The sequence below is a fragment of the Anser brachyrhynchus genome (assembly GCF_964034855.1).
Source record: "Anser brachyrhynchus genome assembly, chromosome: 2".
Taxonomy (NCBI): domain Eukaryota; kingdom Metazoa; phylum Chordata; class Aves; order Anseriformes; family Anatidae; genus Anser; species Anser brachyrhynchus.
In genome coordinates, this window is record NC_137695.1 from 146,189,775 (window position 1) to 146,210,117 (window position 20,343).

A 20,343-nucleotide genomic window follows, 5' to 3' on the forward strand; every position below is an offset into this window, starting at 1 on the left:
ACGGGGAGGGCGGGCGGGCGGGGGGCCGCGGCGCTGCCGCTGCTGCTGCCGCTGCCGCCGCTGCTGCCTCCCCCCCTCGGCCCCGCGCCGCGGGGAGGGGGCGACGGGGCCGGCGGTACCGGGCGGGGGGGGGGGGGGGGGGGGGGCGGGAGCACCGAGAGGGGGGATTCGGGGAGAGGGGAGGGAGTTTAGGGGACGTGGAGGGGGGGCGGGGGGTCGCGGGCCGGGTCACGGCGCGGCGGCGGCGAGGCGTCGGCCTGCGAGCGCGGGTCGGCCGCCGCGTTATCAGGGGCTGTTATCGCTTGTCAGGACCTCCGTCTCCCCGCATTACGTCAGTTTCAAGACACCGACACTATTAATATCAAAGGAGCCTTCGCGGAGGAAAGCGCCACCCCAGACGGAGCGCCCTTAAAGAGACAGCGCAGGCGGCCCCGCCGCGCCGCCCCCCCCTTCCCTTCACACGCGGCCCCCCCCCCAGGGCCGGGCCGGGCCGGGCCGGGCCGGGTCCCCCCCCGGGGGCGGCCGTGAGCGGGGAGCGGGCCGGGCCGCCGAGGCTTTGGCCGAGTTGGGTGTCTGAGGAGCAGCCCGCAGGCCACAGCCGCATCCCCAGCGCGGCCCCCGCGAGGTTTTGGTGCCTTTTTTTTTTTTTCTTTTTTTCCTTTTTATCGATCGCATTGATCGCTGGTGTACGGATTTTAAAAAGTCACAGCACCGCCACCGCCTCACAGCACCCCCCACGGCCTCACAGCACCTCCGCCACCTCACAAAAACGACACCGACACCACCAGCACCGCCTCAGAGCCGCTGCCCACCCGCGGATCAGGGCACGGGGGGGATGCCCGGGGGGCTCTGCTCGCCCCTCTCCCCCTGCGGCACCGGACGGACAGACGGACGCTCCCCAGTTCTCGGCTGAACGTGCCCCGTGGGTGCCTCCTCGTTGACACCAAGCACAAATTAGGTCTCGAGCTGCCCTGGAGAAGACCCTTACGGCTGCCCTCTCTGCTCTGAGCCTCTCCGACTCGAAACGCCCCGCTTTCTCCCCCGCCACAAATTGCCAGGAGTCTGGATGTTAGAGTAAAAAACTCTCCGAGGAGAAGCAGTACGTGAAAAGTTCCCCCGAAAGGGTTTAAAAACCCAAATATAGTAGGCGTTAAAAACTATGTAAACATTTGTTGGGCATTTGGACACAATTTTTTCTGCACTTAGGTGACTTTATATGGCGAGTTTTTTCCTCCCGTGCAAGTCGTTTTGAACTGATTTCGCATTAAAACACAAGCGTTCTGGTCGCTCGCAACTAGTACCGCATTATTCAAATGAGAAGCTGGAAAAGAGTTAAATCATTACGATGTTAGTTAGAGATGAAGCTGTTTCCCCAAAAATGCTTGAAATGACATAACATTTTCCTCACATTTTCCTTCCCGAATACATAGCTATAAAGCATAAAACCTTCAGAGATACACGCTGACGCAAATGAAACCCTACCGTAAAGCGTATGGCGTTTTCAGTCCCCTCTCCAAGCTTAAACATTCTTCATATATGTTTAGGATAATCTACTGGCAGATTTGTAAAGTAATTGCTCATGTAAATCACCCAGCAACACGTTTCCCCCTTAAGTTCTTTTGTAGGATTGTCTGATAAAGCGCTTTATGAATAGCAAAGCAATAATTCACATGCAAGAGGTGAGCCTGTCATGTTGCAAATGGAAGGTAGCAGAGAGTTGCAGGCTGCAGCGCATGGTGGGATCCCACAGCCCAGGAGGGAGCACCGACGGGGGCTGCGTGGGACCCCCTCCCTCTGTGCCCAGCAGCACACGGCCAGTGTGGAGCAGTGGAGAAGTTTATGACGGAAAGTGGAGAAAAGTAGCACCAGAATTTAAAGTTTGCTTTAGCAGCGGGGCCATATGCCGTAGCACCTCACTCACATGCATAGGGAGAACGTTTCCTGACTTCATAACCCTCTACTTTTTCTCTGGAAGTGCCATAGCAGAACTGCAGTCAGAGACGAACCGCTTTCAGGAACCTCAGTGAATGCAGAATTCGGACTAGTGAATACTTTTGTCCCATCCACACTGATTCAGACCTGTTCTTCTCTGCAGCTCAGGTTCTGTTGTTGCTGCCAAGCCAGACCAGAGTGGCTGTTCGCTCGGAGACGCCTTGCCTGTGAAGGGTTAAAATCAGCAGGTATTTTGTCTGATGACTTGGCTAAGCATCTTACAAGCAGGGCTCGAGTGGAAAATATTTAAACAAGGGTTATTCCCCTTTGCTTCTCTGCTCTAGTGAGACTTATTAATGTCTTTTTCTTTTAAAACAGGAAATGATGCCCCCCACACCTTAAATCCTCGCCAGCTCGCATGTGTGCCTGCAGTTCTCCCAGATTTTAGTCACATTATGACAGATAAAACACGGAGAAGATCGGTAACCATGAAAGTGCAGGTTTCAACACGTGGAAACCTTGATAATAAACACACCTTTTTTCACCTGTAGAACAATATGAGATACGTATTTGTAAAAGACATAAGCTTTTTGTGCACATGCTTTTAAAATGAAACCGCAGAAGCTGTTCCTAAGCAGAGATTAGAAAGACAAAATGTGTCTTCATAATTTCAAGTCGACGACTTTAATGAAATACTCTCAGGAAAACTATGTTACAGTATCTTTGCAAAAAAAAAAAAAAAAGGCTTGCATGATACATTCTGCATTTCAAGTTAAAATAAAGCAGATCAAGAAGATGTCAATATCAATCTGTTTATATTCACCACAACAGAACTGTAGAGAACTTAATAAAAGCAAAAATATTTTCATAAACTTTTTCAGGCAAATTATTTATTTATGAAATAATTTATAAAGAAAATTTTTACCTCATGGCTTAGATACATCGCATATGCTTGTGATTGACACAATATGTTCAGGCTCAAAGGCCTGTACAGCCTTTTTTTTAATTTTTTTTTTTTTATCCTAGCAGGAATATTTCAAAACAACCAACTAATTCATGAAGTCATACAGTAATTGTTTGACAGTTGTTTCTAATATAGAAAAATAAGTTATGTATATTGTTTTCATTCAAATATTTGTTGATTTGTTGTTAGAATCCTTTGACGTTGACATGCTGCAAATTGCATTAGGAGAAATACTGAAGATTTATTTTCATTTATTATCTTCTGCTGTCAAACATTTGCAAAACCACTTAAAGCAAGTTTTATTTCGCTTTACTTGAAACTTATATTCTGCATGATAGTAGGTGGTTGCTGAAATAACAAGTCCGGCTTTCTGGGATAGATAAGAACCGAGGAAGCAAAGGCAAAGCAGCAGCAAAGCAAGAAGATACAGAGAAAAGTGCTGCTTTCACAGTGAGGCATGAACAAAGTAACTTCTAAATAATCCTCCATTTTTTTTTACACTCAGGCACATTCTCCATTGAGGGAGAATACAGAGGCCCGTCACAGTTGCTTCTTGAAGGAAAACAGTATAACAGTCATTGTTTATCAAGATGACATAACATGCCATTTATGCCTTTATTGTTTAATGCAGTTTCTCTTTTCTTGTAGTTTACTCAGCGTAGATACAAAGAAGGATTAACAGTTAAGCATAAGCATACTTGTTTTACAATTTCAGCCTTTTAGTGCATAACTTACTTACTTAAAGTACTAGAGCCTATAATCACAATGATTTTACCTGATGGAACATGCATTTCAGAAATATAATCCAACTGTTTACCCTAACACGTCATAAATTGCAATTCTTTACAAAAACCTCAGAGATTGACATCCATTGCTCTTAAATGCCTGCTGCTTTAGCACACATCATCAAGAAAGTATTTCTGTATTATTCTCCCTCCAGTTGGTAGTATATCACATGAATTCTAAAGACCATTTTCTTTTACTGTCTTCAATAATGAGCATTTTGAGGAGCATTTAGTTATGTGTCTGAGGCACTCCAGCGTGAGTTTCTTGGGAATATAAACACGGCAACTTACAGGATTTCTGCAGACCCACTTCTTTTCCTTGCACAACTTTTGTCACATGAAATCATCAGGAAACTTTTGTTCCCTTTCTTACACACTGCACAGAGTCAAGTTTCCAAACTTCAAGTTGTGCGCCAAAGGCAAAAAAAACTACCACTGATTTTAAAAGAAACGGGACTGGAGACCCTAATGATGTGGTTGAAACGTCTCTGAAAAGAGATTATGCGTTGTGATAGACAGGGCAGCGCTGAGAACAGCCAATGAAACAGCATGCAACAGAAGAGCTAATACCATGGCATGATCCCAGATTCAGCAGATGTTTTCTAGGGGGATTGGATATCTGTAATGGGAAATGGAACCTTTCTCTTCTCTGTCACCGTTTTTAACGCAGTGCAGTAGTGATGGAAAGGCAATAATATCTGATGCTTCTTTGGTAGCTTTCTCCACTGCGTGGTAGGAACATGTCCTCCTGGCTAGACCACACCAGGGCTGTCCGGGGCTCCCCAGCACCCCCGGTGGCACTGCTGGCACGAGGACCTTGCAGGGAAATGCCTGGAAACCCTCTTTCCCCTGGGAGCAGTCTCCTGGGGAGGGATGCGGAACACCGGCTGGGGCATGGGCTGCTCCTGCTAATTGGCGTGTCTGCAGATAGTTAAATAACTCTGGCAGCCGCAAAAGATAATTTATCGCTTTACACTATCGTAAAATCTACTAGAAAATTAAAAATGCTAAACACCAGACTCCTTGAAATCATTTACATGCAGGAATCCACATAATTGTATAGATTTTGATCTTAAAAATGCTATATAAAGGCATTCATCCAAAGCTCTGAAAAACCTCACATGCACATACACATACATATGGAGTAATATATAATGAGTCTTTCCCAACAAATATCAATAAAAGAAGTGGCAGCCTTTCTTCCCACATTCCAACCGCAAGTTCAGCAAATCAAAACAACCTGAGCCCCCTGTCCTGTCATCACCCCCAACCAGACAGAGCCACTACCTCTCACTGCCTCAATTCCACGCTCAGCTTCCCTCCAGCACTTCTGGGAAGGCTAATCTGGATCAAGTGCATTGAAGTCAATGGGAAAGAAAAAAAAGAAGCTATAAATGAGTTCAGGAATCTTTACATTAGGTCCTACATGCAAATGGTTTTCTTTCTTATTCATAAGGCTTGTAGTTGTGAAATTGTAGTGTTCTGGCTATAATATTAAATCTCACTACAATATCTTCTAATATAAAGCAACGATTCCATACAATCAAGGTGTTTGTCTCAAAAGGAGTTTTCTTTCATTTGATTTCCTGTAAATAGCTTTTTCTTTTCCATTTATGATTTTTCACCATGCTCAAATCTTTATTTTAATGTGACAGACTACAAGCAACAAGTTTTTATTGCAGAAAAGATTTATTTACATAGCTGCTGATGTGAGGTCTCAGATTAAGTTTAGGAGAAGGAAATATCTTTCAAATGTGTATATTTCATATTGCAAAAAACTGCATTTTCCACTCCAATATGAACATTAAATGCCTGCCCACAGAATGGCCTAGGAGGTGCAATAGATGCTATTGAGAATCTCAGACACCCGATGCATTGGTAAAATTGCCAAGATGCTGTCATTATTTTCAATTAAGGGGGGGGGGGGGGAGGATGCTGGCAAAATTCGTGGGGTGGAAAGAGGCAAAGTCAGACAATAGAGGTAAACACCGGAATGTAGCCCATTGTATTTAGTGGTCTCTACCAGCCTCCTGTGAAACACTTTAAAACACACACACACAAGGACACACAAAGAGCTACCTTCATCCAGACTAATACATCTAACTTTCAAGGTGTACAGTGCTTTGTGTAAGTAAGAGCTTAACCTTAATCCGGCCTTACCCTCTGTATCATGAATCAGTTCATCTTGCAAAGAGGTCATCTGATGGACCTCTGCGTGCCAGGCATGGCTGCTGATAGGCAGAAATTTGCCTTGTTCCTGAATTTGGACCAGGGGGATTTGGGGAGCAAAAGGAAGAAAGGTCAGTGTGTTCCTACATTTGGAGACTGCATAATTCTCCAGTAAGTCTACAGGGTTGTTGTAATTTGCTCCTCATCTAGACAACTCGACAGAGCTTTCTAGCCTGAGTGAGAAGCGCGCTCTGACCCGCTTCTGTCTGGCCTCTGCATATGAAAAATTCACATCCACAAATCTGAAATTTAAATACGATGCCTCTTGTAATGCTTAGTCTTTGGAAACAGGCAACCTAACAAGAATGCTGCCTTGGTTAACTCTAAGGCCTGTTGACACCAAGATGAAAATAACCCACGTCCTTTCGTTGTGAAATGGCAGTGCCACTGTCTTTGTTGAAAAACATGAAACAAGTGTAGGCATCCTTTAAATTTATTCAAGACTTTAATTTTCTTAGCGGTTATCAGTCTTGAAAGAGTCTTTAGAAATAGTCATTCCTTTTGGGAAGGGCACATCAACCTACAAAAGTGGCAGCAGACTTAGGTCAGTTGGTTCTGCTCTCTCACTGGGAGATCTCATTTTAGCTCATACCTTCATGACCTGCATCACATGCCCTCACATACAGTTTTACAGAGCACAGCGTGAATCAGGCAAAAATAATGCTGATGGATCAGCATTTGTTTCCTCTTGGGATCTTGATGTGGTGAGGTGCAGATCATGACCCAGAAAACAAGTGTGTCCCTGTCTTCTTCAATGCCTGGACAAAACTGATGCCACATAGGGCAAAAATACCTTTAATTTTTTTCCTCCTTCCTGACTCCACTGCTTTTAGTTCCTTTCATTGCTCACATAAAACAGACAGTTACCTTATGACACACTAAAATATTTATGCATTACACTTCTTATTTAACAATGGCCAGAAATGCCCTTAATGGGCTGGTGAAAAACCTGGATGGTTTTGGCAATTTTGCTGTATATATATTTTTTCCAGTGGGAATTTGCATGAATAGAATGCAAAAGAACAAAACAAGAAAAAAAAAAAAACTAAAACCAACTCAAGCCAAGTAACTCATCCCTGTCAAAGCCCTTCCCCCTCACTTTATTAGCATTGCAAAATAGACACTGATATTATTGACATTAACATAGACATTGAACTGAGAATCATCAGCTATTTTTAAATAAAGGAAATAAAGCTACATACTACATTATGACTAATATATGGAAGAGTCATACAATGGCATGTAAATAAAAACATTTGTGATTAATAGCTTTATATTTATGGAAAGAGGCATCTTTTTGAATGACTGGTGTGTATGATATGGGTAGAAAATAATCTGGACTATTTAGGAATCAAAGTGGTAAAATGAAATAAAAATAATTTGAAAGATGTATCTAAGGAAGGGCTAAGTGACCTTCATGAGCCCTTAGTCACAGAAGCCAGAGTGGCTTGCATATAGGAAGCATCCCTAGAGGTAATTGTACCGGTGCCCTATTTCTCCTTGTCAGGAGCTAGAGGCAACCCAACAAGCAAGCAAGAGGTGCAGTGAGCAAGCCGCATACTGTGATGCAAATTCAGATGAACCAGTGCGGCGCACTGAAAAATGAACTCCTATTTCTTGATGAATGCAGGTAACAACACACAGAAGAAATCCAGACCAGGGGTGGGGTATGCATTCTCAAGAGCAGGCATGAAAGAGCCTGGTAAATCTATCTAGGGAAAAAAAAAAAGAAAAAAAAAAAGAAAAAAGAAAAAAAAAAGAAAAAAAAAAGGAAAAAAAAAAGGAAAAAAAGAGAAAAAAAAAGAGAGAGAGAGAGAAGAACAGCTTTTTTGGAATTCTCCATGTCATTTTTTTTATTTGACTTTTTCAGGCCTAGGTGAGGGTGGGAATCAAAACATGGGGCCCGAGTATGGAAGTGGAAGTGACTGCCTGAAGTAAGCTCAGAAGGGTAGCTATTGGGGGCTGCTAATTATGACAAGCAGCCCAATGAGGCTGTCAAGCAGAGAGAGAAGTAGAAGGATGCATCAGACAGATAAAGCAGCACCTCTCCTATGACAAGCCTTCAAGTTACCATTCAGACTCTTAAAGAGATGCATTTAACACAATCTGCGTAAAGGACTAAGTCCTTTTTCCCTACCTCCACAATGCCATTACTGGAGATGTGCAAGCATTAGAAGAAAAAAAGGCTACTTGGGAAGGGCTCATGCATAGCAAATTTGTTTTCCCCCTTCCCCATCAACTCTGTAATTACAACCATTCAGACAAAGCTGGTTTTCCCAGTAGGACTGGCTGAAAACACAGTTCATTTACATGGCCTAATTGGGCTTTTTTGGCCAAGGTTGTTCTATACACTGACACTAGAACTAGGTACTTAACATTGAAAAATACATTATTGTGGTATTCAAGTTAAGGATTCCATTACTTTGAAGTTAGGAAATTCAGAGTGAAGGTGTCTCCTTTAACATCAGCGCTTCTGTAGTATGTATATGCATAAGAATAATATTGGCAATTATATTGGCCCCAAACAGTTAAGAGTCTGTGAAGTAAAGAGGCAGTCATTTTTCTTCTTCCTCTATGTAAGAAGTAAAATAGAATTTGTGATATTTTATGTAGATGGATATGCTGTTACACGAAATGTTGGATTATATAGTCCTGTGGCCTTCAGATATTAGTACAGTGAACAGATCAGTTGATTTATGAAGATCATTTTACTACAGAATAAATTTTTGGAAAAAATCAGCTTCTTTTGTATTCTACTATTTGCATTATGTAAGAGTTGGTTATTTTTATCTTTTCTTATTTCATTTGTAGCTATCTTGCCTCCCTCAGCAAAACACACTGTTCATGAATATGTATTTTGTAACCTTTCCTAAGCCAAGTGCACAGGTTTAGTTTCAGGGCCTTCCATATTGTACATGTCCTCTACAATCAAAGAGGTTTTGCAAAGTCATCAGTGCAAACTCAAGCCATGTCTAGAAAGAAAATTTACATAAATATTTCACCAGGCCTTAGTATAGACAAGGTTCCTGCAGCTGAACCTGTTTTTTCAGCAATGTTTAATTGCCACATTAATTAGAACATGAGGGCTCAAATCCACAAAGGATATTTGGGTGCCTAATTCTCATTAAATTCAATTGAGAGATGGCACTTACATCCCTTTATGGATGTAGAAGACACAGAAACCTCAAGAATCTTATCTGTTCTAAAACTCCCAGACAAATACTGCTATCAGCTTCTCAGAACAACAGGAATTTTATTGTAGTTCCTGATGAAGGTACCTCCTAAGTACAGGAAATGATATGATAACAATGGAGGCTGCGTTTGTTTCTCACCTCATTTCCAGCCATCCAGCCCTTTCAAACTGCAGGAAGTTGCCAGACCATGGGGTAGGAAACTCAAAAAGAAAAACAAGATGTTCTCTGTTGACCATCAGAAATTAAGCTGGCAGGTTTTGCTCTTTTGTGGCATGATATAAAAACCGACTATTAGTGGGATAACGTGGGTCCAAATTCCAACGTAATCTCCAGAACGTAAACAGAAATTGTGATCACACCTCCAGACATGGGACCCCAAGACCGATTTTTCAGGACCCTCATGTGGACTTGTCCACATATGGGCTGAAGTCCAAAGGCTGGAGCTGCCATGCTCTACTCCTCCCAGCCACACAACCCTACCCCTTTGCTCATGCTGTACCAGAACTCATGCAAACTGGCTCTAAGCCAGAAAAGGGAGTTGATCCAGTTGAAAATGTCTTTTAAAAATCTCTTTCATTCTTTGACAGTTCAAAAATTCAGTATCTGGGACAGGGAGAAGGGTGAGACTTCCTTATTTTGATAGGAATTGTTTTAAAATTGTCATGAAACAGCCAACCTTTGGAGGCTTGTCTCCAGAGCCACCTGACTACCATCAACTGCCCTGTGAAGGAGTTTCTCTCTCCCTTCATCCTTAACAGCTGAAGAAGCCCAGCCTCTTAGTTTAAGGCAACTGGGGGTGTTTCTTATGTGATATGAATACACACCCAGAGTTACACAGAGTTAATCACAATCTCCCCACCTCTCCTGCTTTAAAATTTCAGTCTTAGCTTTGCCTTGATATGCTGTCTAACTGTAATGATGCTTGCTAAATGAACGTTTAAAATAAGGAAAGTTTTATGTCACAAAGGTAGAGCTTAAAGCCAGAAGGAACCATTACATGCTCTGGTTTGCCTTCCCGCATAATTCTGGCTACAGAATGCTCAATACTCACTGTGCCAAGGCTATAACTGCAGTGTGGAGATAGTATATCTTTCTGAAGATGTCTGTCTTGATTTAAAGACTTTCCATTGATGAAGGATCACTGCACTCCCTAGGTAAGCTGTTCCAGCGTTTAATTAACATCACTTTAAAATTGTCCCTAACCTGATCTAGTATAATTTCAGCTTCCATTTTGCTTTGTTTTGTTTACCTTATTTTATTTTAAAGATCTATTTTAGCCAAATAAGACCCTAATGCTCCATCAATGGACTTGTAGACTATAACCTCGTTGCAATTACCCTTCTTTCCCATAAACCAAGGAGATGAATTTTCCTGGATAATTTCAGTTACTTTTTTTCTGAGTATTTCATCATTCATCTATATACTTTTTGAAGTAGAGACACTACAACTGGTCAAAGGTTTGAGTTATTGTTAGCTTCAAATTTGAGTGCTAATCTATATTTTAAAGTATATGACATTCACACATTACTAATATAAATATAAAATATCTAAGCAAGTGCCCTTTTTTTTAAATTTAGACAAATTTGTAGATCAACAATTAGGGATTTCAAAGTCACTTCTCACTATTTGTAGAAAATTGCTTTGTACCCTTTCCTTTCCTTTTCCTTTCCTTTCCTTTTCCTTCCTTTCCTTTCCTTTCCTTTCCTTTCCTTTCCTTTCCTTTCCTTTCCTTTCCTTTCCTTTCCTTTCCTTTCCTTTCCTTTCTTTCCTTTCTTTCCTTTCCTTTCCTTTCCTTTCCTTTCCTTTCCTTTCCTTTCCTTTCCTTTCCTTTCCTTTCCTTTCCTTTCTTCCTTTCCTTTCCTTTCCTTTCCTTTCCTTTCCTTTCCTTTCCTTTCCTTTCCTTTCCTTTCCTTCCTTTCCTTTCCTTTCCTTTCCTCTTTCCTTTCCTTTCCTTTCATTCCTTTCCTTTCCTTTCCTTTCCTTTCCTTTCCTTTCCTTTCCTTTCCAATACGCTTTCTGTGATTTTTTTTCTTTGACGTATGTGTTGAAATTGGAAGAAAATCTTTCATGACTTTGAAAGTTACTGAAATAAGCACAACATACTTCATCCTCAGACTTCTCATGGCAAAAGTCACTCCAGTCTAATTTACTAGAGATCCCTCAAAAATAAAGGATTTCCTTCTAATGGAAAGAAATAATCAGTCATTAGTAGTAGTACCTGTCATAAGCTTGAGCAGCAATATCACTAAATAGTACAGAGTCACATTTTTTACTGGCTATTATTACTTGGGCTTTAACAAGAAGATCCTAGGTAGGATTCTGCCTGCCTGAGGCACCAAGTTATAATCTTTCAAATGAAGCCACGCTAATAACAATTCCCAGAACAAGACAAATCTGCAGACGCTAACTAGTTAGTGGCTATTACACTCTGCATTTAATCTTGGACATGATAGATAAGCAGGTGGGAGTGGGACTAGGGGAAAGATTTGAACAGTAAATGAAACTGTTCCTCTAAGATAATAACAAACTTCTTACAGCATCCTGAACATCTTCTTTATTACTCAAGCCAAAGCGAGTTGAAGCAATTTATCCCTTTGAAGGAGCAAAAGGTAAGGTTTGCACAGCTTGTCTCATGAGAGCTTCTAAGCTTAATCGGGCACACAGTGGAAATATAAATGAGGAGTGGGAAACCAGGCTGGGCAACACTTTGCTGCAGCGAGGGGAGGTCTGCAGCTGCCTGTGGCACTCTCAGGGCACTACGTGTTGCAGTGTGTGGCAGTGCCTGTTTGGTGGAGACCAAACTTGCTCCTCCTCTATGTGAACATGAGGTGCTTCACGGACCAGCTGGCAGTTTGTGCACTGCTGTCAGCAGATCGCCACATCTTGCTGTGCTGACTGCCAGCGCTCACAAGCGCGGGTAACCCAAGTGTCAGGATTATGTCAGGATCCCAGCCGTTCACACAGCTCGCAGACCTGCACCTTGTAGGCTTCCAACATCTGGCTGCCAACAGAGATGTGCCACATCATGAAACGTCAGCTGTGGGTGGCACAGAAACCACAAGCACGTCACTGTGCCACCAGTTCTCGTTCCAGGCCTCTGCCATCTCTACAGAATGAGGCTGATGAAGGAATTAGTCTTTGACCTATGCTCGCATCAAGAGGCTTGGGAGATGCAGATGATGCATGTTTCTAGTTCTTCATGCTTTCCCGAAGAGCATGGTAGCTACTTTTGCTCCAGTTTGAAGGCACTGGAGATTGAAGGAATTTGGCACCTCAGGTCTTATTGAGGACAAGGTGTGGAGTGGCTGGCCGTTCTCAAGCCATGTGTGTCTGCCATAGAGCACATGAGCCCAGAAGGTGTTTGAGTGTTCAGGCAATGGAGGGAAGCACAAAGACAAAGGACAAAGTGAACAACACTTCCAGTGAGCAGATACAGATGTCTGTGTCTGTGTGCACATTGATATGGCTGCACATTTGGTGGCATGCTCACTTCCACGGTTTTCTGCTTTCTTTGTTTTGTTTGATTGTTTGGGCAAATATCATAAACAACTTAAAAATTTGAGTTGTTTAAATATGTCAAATACAAATGTGATTTATTTTAAACACTGTGTTTCAACCAGCTCTTTCACATTAAAAAGCATATTTTCTCTCACAACCTGCTTAAAGCAAAACAAAAAGCTAAGTTACAGCTCCTTGCAAACAATGAAGGCAATAAATACAGTAAATTACTGTTTTATGTGAGACAATATACTAATGCTAACTGAAGCAATGGAATTAGAAAACAAACTCCCTCTGGGAACAATTCTCACACCCCTGTTTTAGAAGGAAGCAGAGTTTACTCGTAAATAATTTAATACATTTACTCCTGCTAGACTGGACTGACAGGTCTTCCATATACCGAAGCTTTGCTTCTCTGATAATTGCAAACTTTTAAACTGAGAAAGTTATCAACTAAGAAACTCTGCATGGTCATTGTAGGACTGTCTAGGAACATATAGATATATATACCATAGGATTACTGAATTTTGTCGTCACACAGATCCCTGTTTAGTAAAAATATTCCTTCAGACCTACTTCTCCTGATTATGAGTACGTAAATAAAATCCCATTCAAGGTCCTATGACAATTCCTTAGCAACTGCAACAGTTGCTTACATGGACAAGCAATACAAAGGAAAATACGTTATATGTTTTTAATGCAGTTTAACAGCTAGAAGAAAAGAGGAGACAAATCATCTGACTCTGTAAGCACAGAGTGATAACCCCCACTGCACAGATGCACAAAAGAACCAGAAAAGCAGAAACAAGAAGTGTATAAATTGTGATCCCTGTTACTTGCCTTAGAAAGCTGCATCAGAAAATAGTGGATTTCACTCATATTTGTAACACTTCTTCTTTATGTCTACTTTTCATGCCATTTTCTATTTGCTTTACTCACAGTGTTGATATACCCTCTCTCAACTCTCATAAATAGATTGGATTCAGAGTTTCTCAAACATTCTCTTTTTGGCGCTTAGAGTACAGAACTATCATAATCAATAGCTTCTTCTAAACCTCTTATTTTTCACTTAATTTTTTTACATTAACGACTCTAATGCAACTTCATATGCATCTAATATACCATCTGGTGCTGATTGGACCCTTCATTTTGGCTTTCCTTCCTACAGACAACTAACTGTCAGGCATCAGGGCTACCCACAGATTTCCTAAGACCCAGGCAGAAGGGAACTTTGACACAAGTAGCTTGACACAGAGATGAAGAGCAAGAATTTTGGCACCGATTGTTCCCAGAGATTATTGTTCACAGTTGTTTATTCCCTGAACGGTCAGGGCCAATCTTGGAGACCATAGGCACAGATTTGTCAATATTTCAGAGCCTCCTCTAATCTAATTTGTCACTGTGCGAGACTGCTATTTAGACTGGTCACTAAGTGGCTGCAAGCCTCGCTCCAACCTCAGGAGACGAAACCATTAGAAGCGTTGTGAAATAGCTGAGTAACCGTAGCACGGGGGGAGGCCAGCATTCCCGGCACAGCTCGAGGACTTACTCTTCCTGCGGAGCTCTCCCAACCGCTCCCACTGATGCAGGAGTTGCCACTCTCCTTTTGCTGCTTACTGCAACCGGGTGAGCTGGAGGAAGATCTGATGCTGCTGCCCTTGCCGCTGCAACCCTCCCACGAATTCCAGCAGGGAAGACAGTGAAAATTATCTGGGAATGAGCTGAATCAGCTTCTTTTGTCGGCGCCTTGGCCGCACCCGCAGTGTGGCCAGTTCCACCCGGCACTCCTGAGCTTCTGAGCAGGAATTGGGGAAGGCTTGTGTGTTTGTGGGCTTCCCTCTGTGCTGGGAGGGCGATAACCCCGGTCTGAGAGTGAAAGGACTAAACTTAGGTCTCTGCCTTGGGTTCCTCACAGGCAAGGACTGGATCTCACCACCTCCATGAGTACTGGAATAGTTTTGTAAAAGTCTTCACCAGAGAGACAGTTATGAGGTACTCATTCTGCTCTGTTCAGGAGTAACAGGAAACTGTCCAGTGGCTGTTAGCACAGGAGGTCCCAGACTTGCACATTCCTTGGTCAGTGGTCATTTGCCTCATTCTTCTAAAGACTAGGAGAAATACACAAACCTCAACTCAATAATTTTGGGATTCTCCTCTGCATCAGCCCAGCAGCTGGTGGCCCTTACCTTTCGCATTTATAAATGTGTTGTTCGAATGTACTCCAGAACCATGACCATATGTGACCATTATCTCAGAAGACCTGGAGCACACACACCTCAGTCTAATCTGAATTTCTTAAAACATTTTTTTAAATGAAGAGCAAAGGGTGGATGCATTTCTTTTGAACACTCATCTCAAGTTTGTTACACACACAATCTCAAGTTTGTTACACACACAATCTCAAGTTTGCTACACCAGTTCAGCAGCTATCACCATTTTCAAGTTGCAATATCTTTATCTCTGGTGCCCCACCCCAACAGGATTTGCACGCAGTCTTTCAGAGGGCAGGAACAGATATCTGCGCTCAGGAGTGCTCAGGGTAGCAAGGGCCATGCAGCGCTGAATGTCAAATAAAACAGCAACAGCATGTTGAATAACTGGTTTGTTTTGTATGCTTCACATAGATTAATTTAAGTAGATCATCACCCTAATATTATAGTCTTGTTTCCTAGAAATGTACTAGAATGGGAACGTTTATGGTGTCCCATTGATAAAACATTCCTACAACTGTCAAATAGAGTACATTGCTGCCACTAATGTTTTACCTCGTGTCTATTTAACTGAATGGTGAAACTGGAATTGAATAGAGAAGTGGTTTGGTTAGACTTACTCTAATTTTGTATAATTTTTGTTATTTTAATTTTTTTTTTTGAGTGAGATGCTCAAGGATTTTTCATCTCACAGAAAGAAATAACCTATCAGAGTTTCACAGAGGAGCACTGTGATGTGCCTGTCTGATATATGCAATTCTATGTTAAAGAGACTTTTGAAAGGGTTCCTGCTACTATTTACTGCGTGTCAAATTATGTATATGTGTTTATCCAGAGAACAACATGTGAGTTTGCCTATAATCATTGTAGCTAATATTATTATACCTCAAAGAGTAAATGTAAACATTTCTCAATACATTTTCAATGTGTTTACTTTGTTTATGTGAATGTACTTCCTGTATAATTATGGGCATTTTGATCCCAGGAGTACCTATGGGCTTACATTTACAGATAAACTTAGTCTCGTTTTTTTTTTTTTTTCAACTACTGGAACATCAGCCAGTACATTTTTTCATATGTGGGAAAGGAAAACATTTTAAATGTGAAAAAGTGATTATACAACAACAAAAGGTAGCAATCTGGGCTTGAAACTCAAAACTCTAGAGACACACACAAAATTATAAAAGACTTTACTTGTTTTCAAACTGATAATTCTAACCCATCCACCTAAGGACCGTTAAAGTCCTTCTGATATATGCTTGAATTGTGCCTGTATTAGAGGGTTAATTTTTTATATCCCAGAGATGTCTCAACAATACTAATTTTCTCTCTCTCTTGTCCCTTTCAAGAGTCAGAGACACAAAAGCAGAAGTCACCTATGGATGTTTAACCTGGAAATATTCAAATTTGTGCATCTAGGGTAATATATTCCTAGAATTTAAGCACAGCATGAAATAAGTGTTTATCTAATATACAATGGCAACACAGGCTTAAGTATTTTTTCTGATTTAATTCTTGCTTCATCTCCAACAGCTGTGGTTTAGTAAAGCGTCCAACCCCGATAAAAGTAATTCCTGTGATAGAAGCTGCACCACAACACTTGGCACTTTGTTCTAATGTTAAAAACGTGTTCCATATTTCTCATGGAATTTGTTTAGCTTCTCCTTCCAGCCATTAGATCGTGTTATGTCTGCTTGACTGAGAAACCCTTTATTATCAAATTTTGTTCCCATCTGTATATATATATTTGTATCAAATCAGATCTTTTATGTTCCCCCATATATCTAAATACCCCAAGCTCTTCTTCTCTCCACTAAATCATGAACAGCAGAACTGGACACAGTAATTCCAGTGCAGTGGTAATTTAACCTCAGGAAACAAAGGTTTCCAAAATGTCTTTTTGACTGCAACACTGTCCCAACTTACATTAAGCTGACTATCCAACTCAACAATCTAAGACCTTTTTTTTTTTTTTTTTTCAGACCATGACCTCAATTCGTTATGGATGGCTTTCCTTGTTCTTGTGTTCACAACATTGCATTTTCCCATCCTGAAACACTTTGGTTCACCACAACTAGCTTACTAGGTCACTCTGTACCAATGGTCTGTTTTCTGTGCTATTTATCTTCCTTCCAATCTTTGCACCATCTACAATGTGCAACTTTTACATCCCAACCAATAAATTGATAAAAGCATTATAAGCAGCAGGCCAAGTTAAGTGATAGTTGCAAAGACTCAGTAGAATCAGAGTTGTTTGATTTGTTAGTATAGTATTAGCTTTATTCTAGTCTTTTCTTTTCCCAGTGTTCACTAATTCTTTTATAGTTATTATATGTGTTAATTGGACTTGAGGATTTTAAAATGTCTAATTCTGGTAGCTCTGTTTATCATCCTTCATCATCCTTAAAGCAGAAAGTATTCCGTTAATATATAACACTATCACATATTTTTCCTTCAAACATAAACCATACACAATTATTTAGCATTTTTGCTCTTTTTCCCTTTTTTAATTTTGTTAGTAATCAGTCAAAACAGTCATTTTTATTCCATTTGCCCTTGATACACCTAACACATTATTTTAGTTACCTTTTAACTGTGCTGATGCATTTTTTTTTGCTACAGTTTATTTAGACAGTTTTTGATACAGACACGCTAGAAGAAAATGAAGAGCATTTTATGTTATCATAATCTTTACAGAAGATTAAGTTTCCCTTTATGCCAGACTGTTTTTTAATCTTCCAGACTTCCTTTTCAACTTGGAGAGTGGTGGAATCACTAGCAGATTCAACCAGTAGAATAGCTTCTGAAATAGTAGATCAACTTCTACTGCTTCTTCTGAATTCCTATGTGTATTCTACTGTTTACTTCCACCCCCTACCCCCCTTCACACACACCGGGATTGCTTTCCATGTAGAAACACATATGGCAGCAGAGACAAACCTAGGGAAGTACTAATGAAACAGAGGTATGATACCAAACATATAATTAGATGCGAATTTGTAGTGTAGTACAGCAGTAAAAGAGGGTAACTGGCGGAAGTATCAACAATGCAAGGGGATGTATAGTGTAAGATTATTTCCCTATAGCTCTGGTCTGACCACGGACAAATTATTATATTCAGTCTTGGGCGCCTCCTTAGTAATTTAGAAGGAATTCAGAGAAGAGTGACAAAAGTGATTGCATACTGATCAAATACGACTGAGGCTACGGACACGTGAAAAGAGCTCAAGGCTTGAGCCTGGAGCAAGTTGTACCATAGCATCTCCATACAAAGAAGCGAAGCATGATTATATGTATACAGCACAATCTAGATGCATAACTCTGGACTACATATCTTCAGAGAGTTACATTTAAAAATTTATGTTAAAAGAATGTTCAGGTTGCAAAATCAAGCATTCAAGTGGTAGGAAATGCCTGCGCAATATTAGTTCCGTCCCTTTGTGAATATTCATGATGATACAGCCTGTAGCTGTATGATCCATCAGCAATGCATTTTTCCATACTCATATACTGGCTCATGTTTACCTTCTCTTGTCTAATCCTTGCTTTGGTTTTCTCTCTCCCACAGTTCCTTCCTCCCCTATCTTTTATCCTCTTCCTCATCCCCTGCATGAGACTTCTTCTGTTTGCACATAATTCTTGCTCCTTAGGCTGCTGTCTTTGATCTCACCTCTTCCTTATTCTACTCTTCTCTAAGCACTTTCCACCTTCCTTATCCCTCCACATTGGTCAGACCATTCTTCTCTACTTCCTAGAAACATCTTAGCAAAGGGAATGTCGAGAGCACAGAAAAATCCAGTTTCCTGCTCTCACTCCCAATACTGAGGCCCCCAAACATGTGAACAGCTGTGAAAAAAAGTATAAAGTCTTTTTCTACCTTGTCAATCCTTTCGCAGCAAGCTCAGTCACTCAAGGCCAGGCACAGTTGCATCAGAGCTCTGACGTTGTTGTTCTTGCTAAATTAAGGCAGAAATTTTGAAGAATGTAATCAGCTCTGTTAAAGCTGTGTAAATAGTGGATTTTTTTTTTTTTTCCAGAATTGTGTCAGGCAGGTATGACATGGGATGGCAAAAAGCATAGGCTTAACACTAGGGGTGATCTTCCCCCCTGAAACCAAATACCCGGTGTCTGCTGCAAGGCCTGTGTCTGTTACAGCCTCTCCAGAGAAATGAATTCACTTTTTTCTCCCTTGTAGGAGATTTTCTTCCCTTAATACCAGTCTCAGAGAAGGCTGACTTGTGCTGTTCAATAATCTCTAAAGAAATAATCTCAAGACATTCACATAGAGAGCAAAAATTCTGTCCAAATGATCAGTTAGACTTAGCAGCATGAAGCAAGACTTTATAACAAGAAGTGATGGGCAACTGTAATTGTAGATGGGTCTAACAGCCCTACCTATAGTATTGACAGAAAAGCTGGCAACACAATGACTTAAGGGAAAACATAACACCCTACAAATATCTGGCAGGTAAAATGGAAAGGATGGACAGAAATTATTTAGGATTCCCTGAGTAGAAGTTATAGCATGAAACAGTACTATGAAATAAGCTCATATGGGAACTAATGCAAACCCTTTAAATTATTTTCTGAGCGAAAATATTAAGTGTAGCACAGGGAATCATCTTGCACTGGGAAGGAGTTGGGCTAGATGATCTATTAGAATTTTTCCATTTCTTTCTTCTATAATTAATGGTAGAAGAAGACTTGCCAGTGACCAAAAAGAAAAAAAAAAAGGCAGAAGACAGAAGTTCCCTCACCCTGTTCATTCAGCCCCTCTCTGTCTCATTAGGTGGAGACTCTGCTCTCCTTATGTATCAGATGAGTGAATGTATCAAGAAGCTGAAGAAACATCTCCAGCCGATAAAAGAATTGCAGACCCTAATGGTGTAGCTGGCAGCAAAAGGCAGCCAAGGTTCTTCCTGTAACTAAGGAAGGAACATTTAATGGAAATTCACATATGATAAGGTTAAAAAAAATCAAGACAAAACCTTTATTGGTCTGTAATTTATGCAGTCGCTTGGGGGGGTGGAGAGAGGAAAGAAGTCCAGCTGTATTTTAATGGCTGCGTTAGAAATGTACAGGATTACAGTTTACAGCTTTTATGCCGCTTCTACACCTTGTAGAGAAATATATTACATAGATTTTCAGTTACAATTTAGGGATTTAGCTTCTAATCTAATCTTCTAGGTGAAAGAGCCTTTAGTTCTCCACACCTACATTCTTTTGGATGGGTGAGGACAGCATGAAAAGTATCTCCTAAAAATTAATAACATACAGTCTGCTCAATTTTTCCATCTTACCCTTTCCTCCCTTCCCAATCCTCTAAGAGACCCTTATATTATGAAGGAAGTTAAATAGCCTTGGAGTGAAATAACTTACACATTCTCGAAGGAAATTGTTTCCTGATAGCAGGTTCCTTGATACCAACCACTGCAGGTGGAGACAAATACCTTTGGGGGATTAAATAGATTTCTAAATAACACCTGACGTAACTCTTTCAAAAGACTGCACTCAATCACAGATGGCCAGCC

General features: G+C 41.0%; 2 long non-coding RNA genes across 2 annotated transcripts; both read left to right on the forward strand.

Moving 5' to 3' along the window:
- Positions 1 to 958: 958 nt before the first annotated feature.
- On the forward strand, positions 959 to 5,531 carry LOC308188712. Its single transcript, XR_013945710.1, has 3 exons — positions 959 to 1,099; positions 2,096 to 2,180; positions 2,311 to 5,531. It is a non-coding gene; the product is annotated as an uncharacterized lncRNA (long non-coding RNA).
- A 6,045-nt stretch (positions 5,532 to 11,576) lies between these two features.
- On the forward strand, positions 11,577 to 14,301 carry LOC308188717. Its single transcript, XR_013945715.1, has 2 exons — positions 11,577 to 11,713; positions 13,771 to 14,301. It is a non-coding gene; the product is annotated as an uncharacterized lncRNA (long non-coding RNA).
- The last annotated feature ends 6,042 nt before the right edge of the window (positions 14,302 to 20,343 follow it).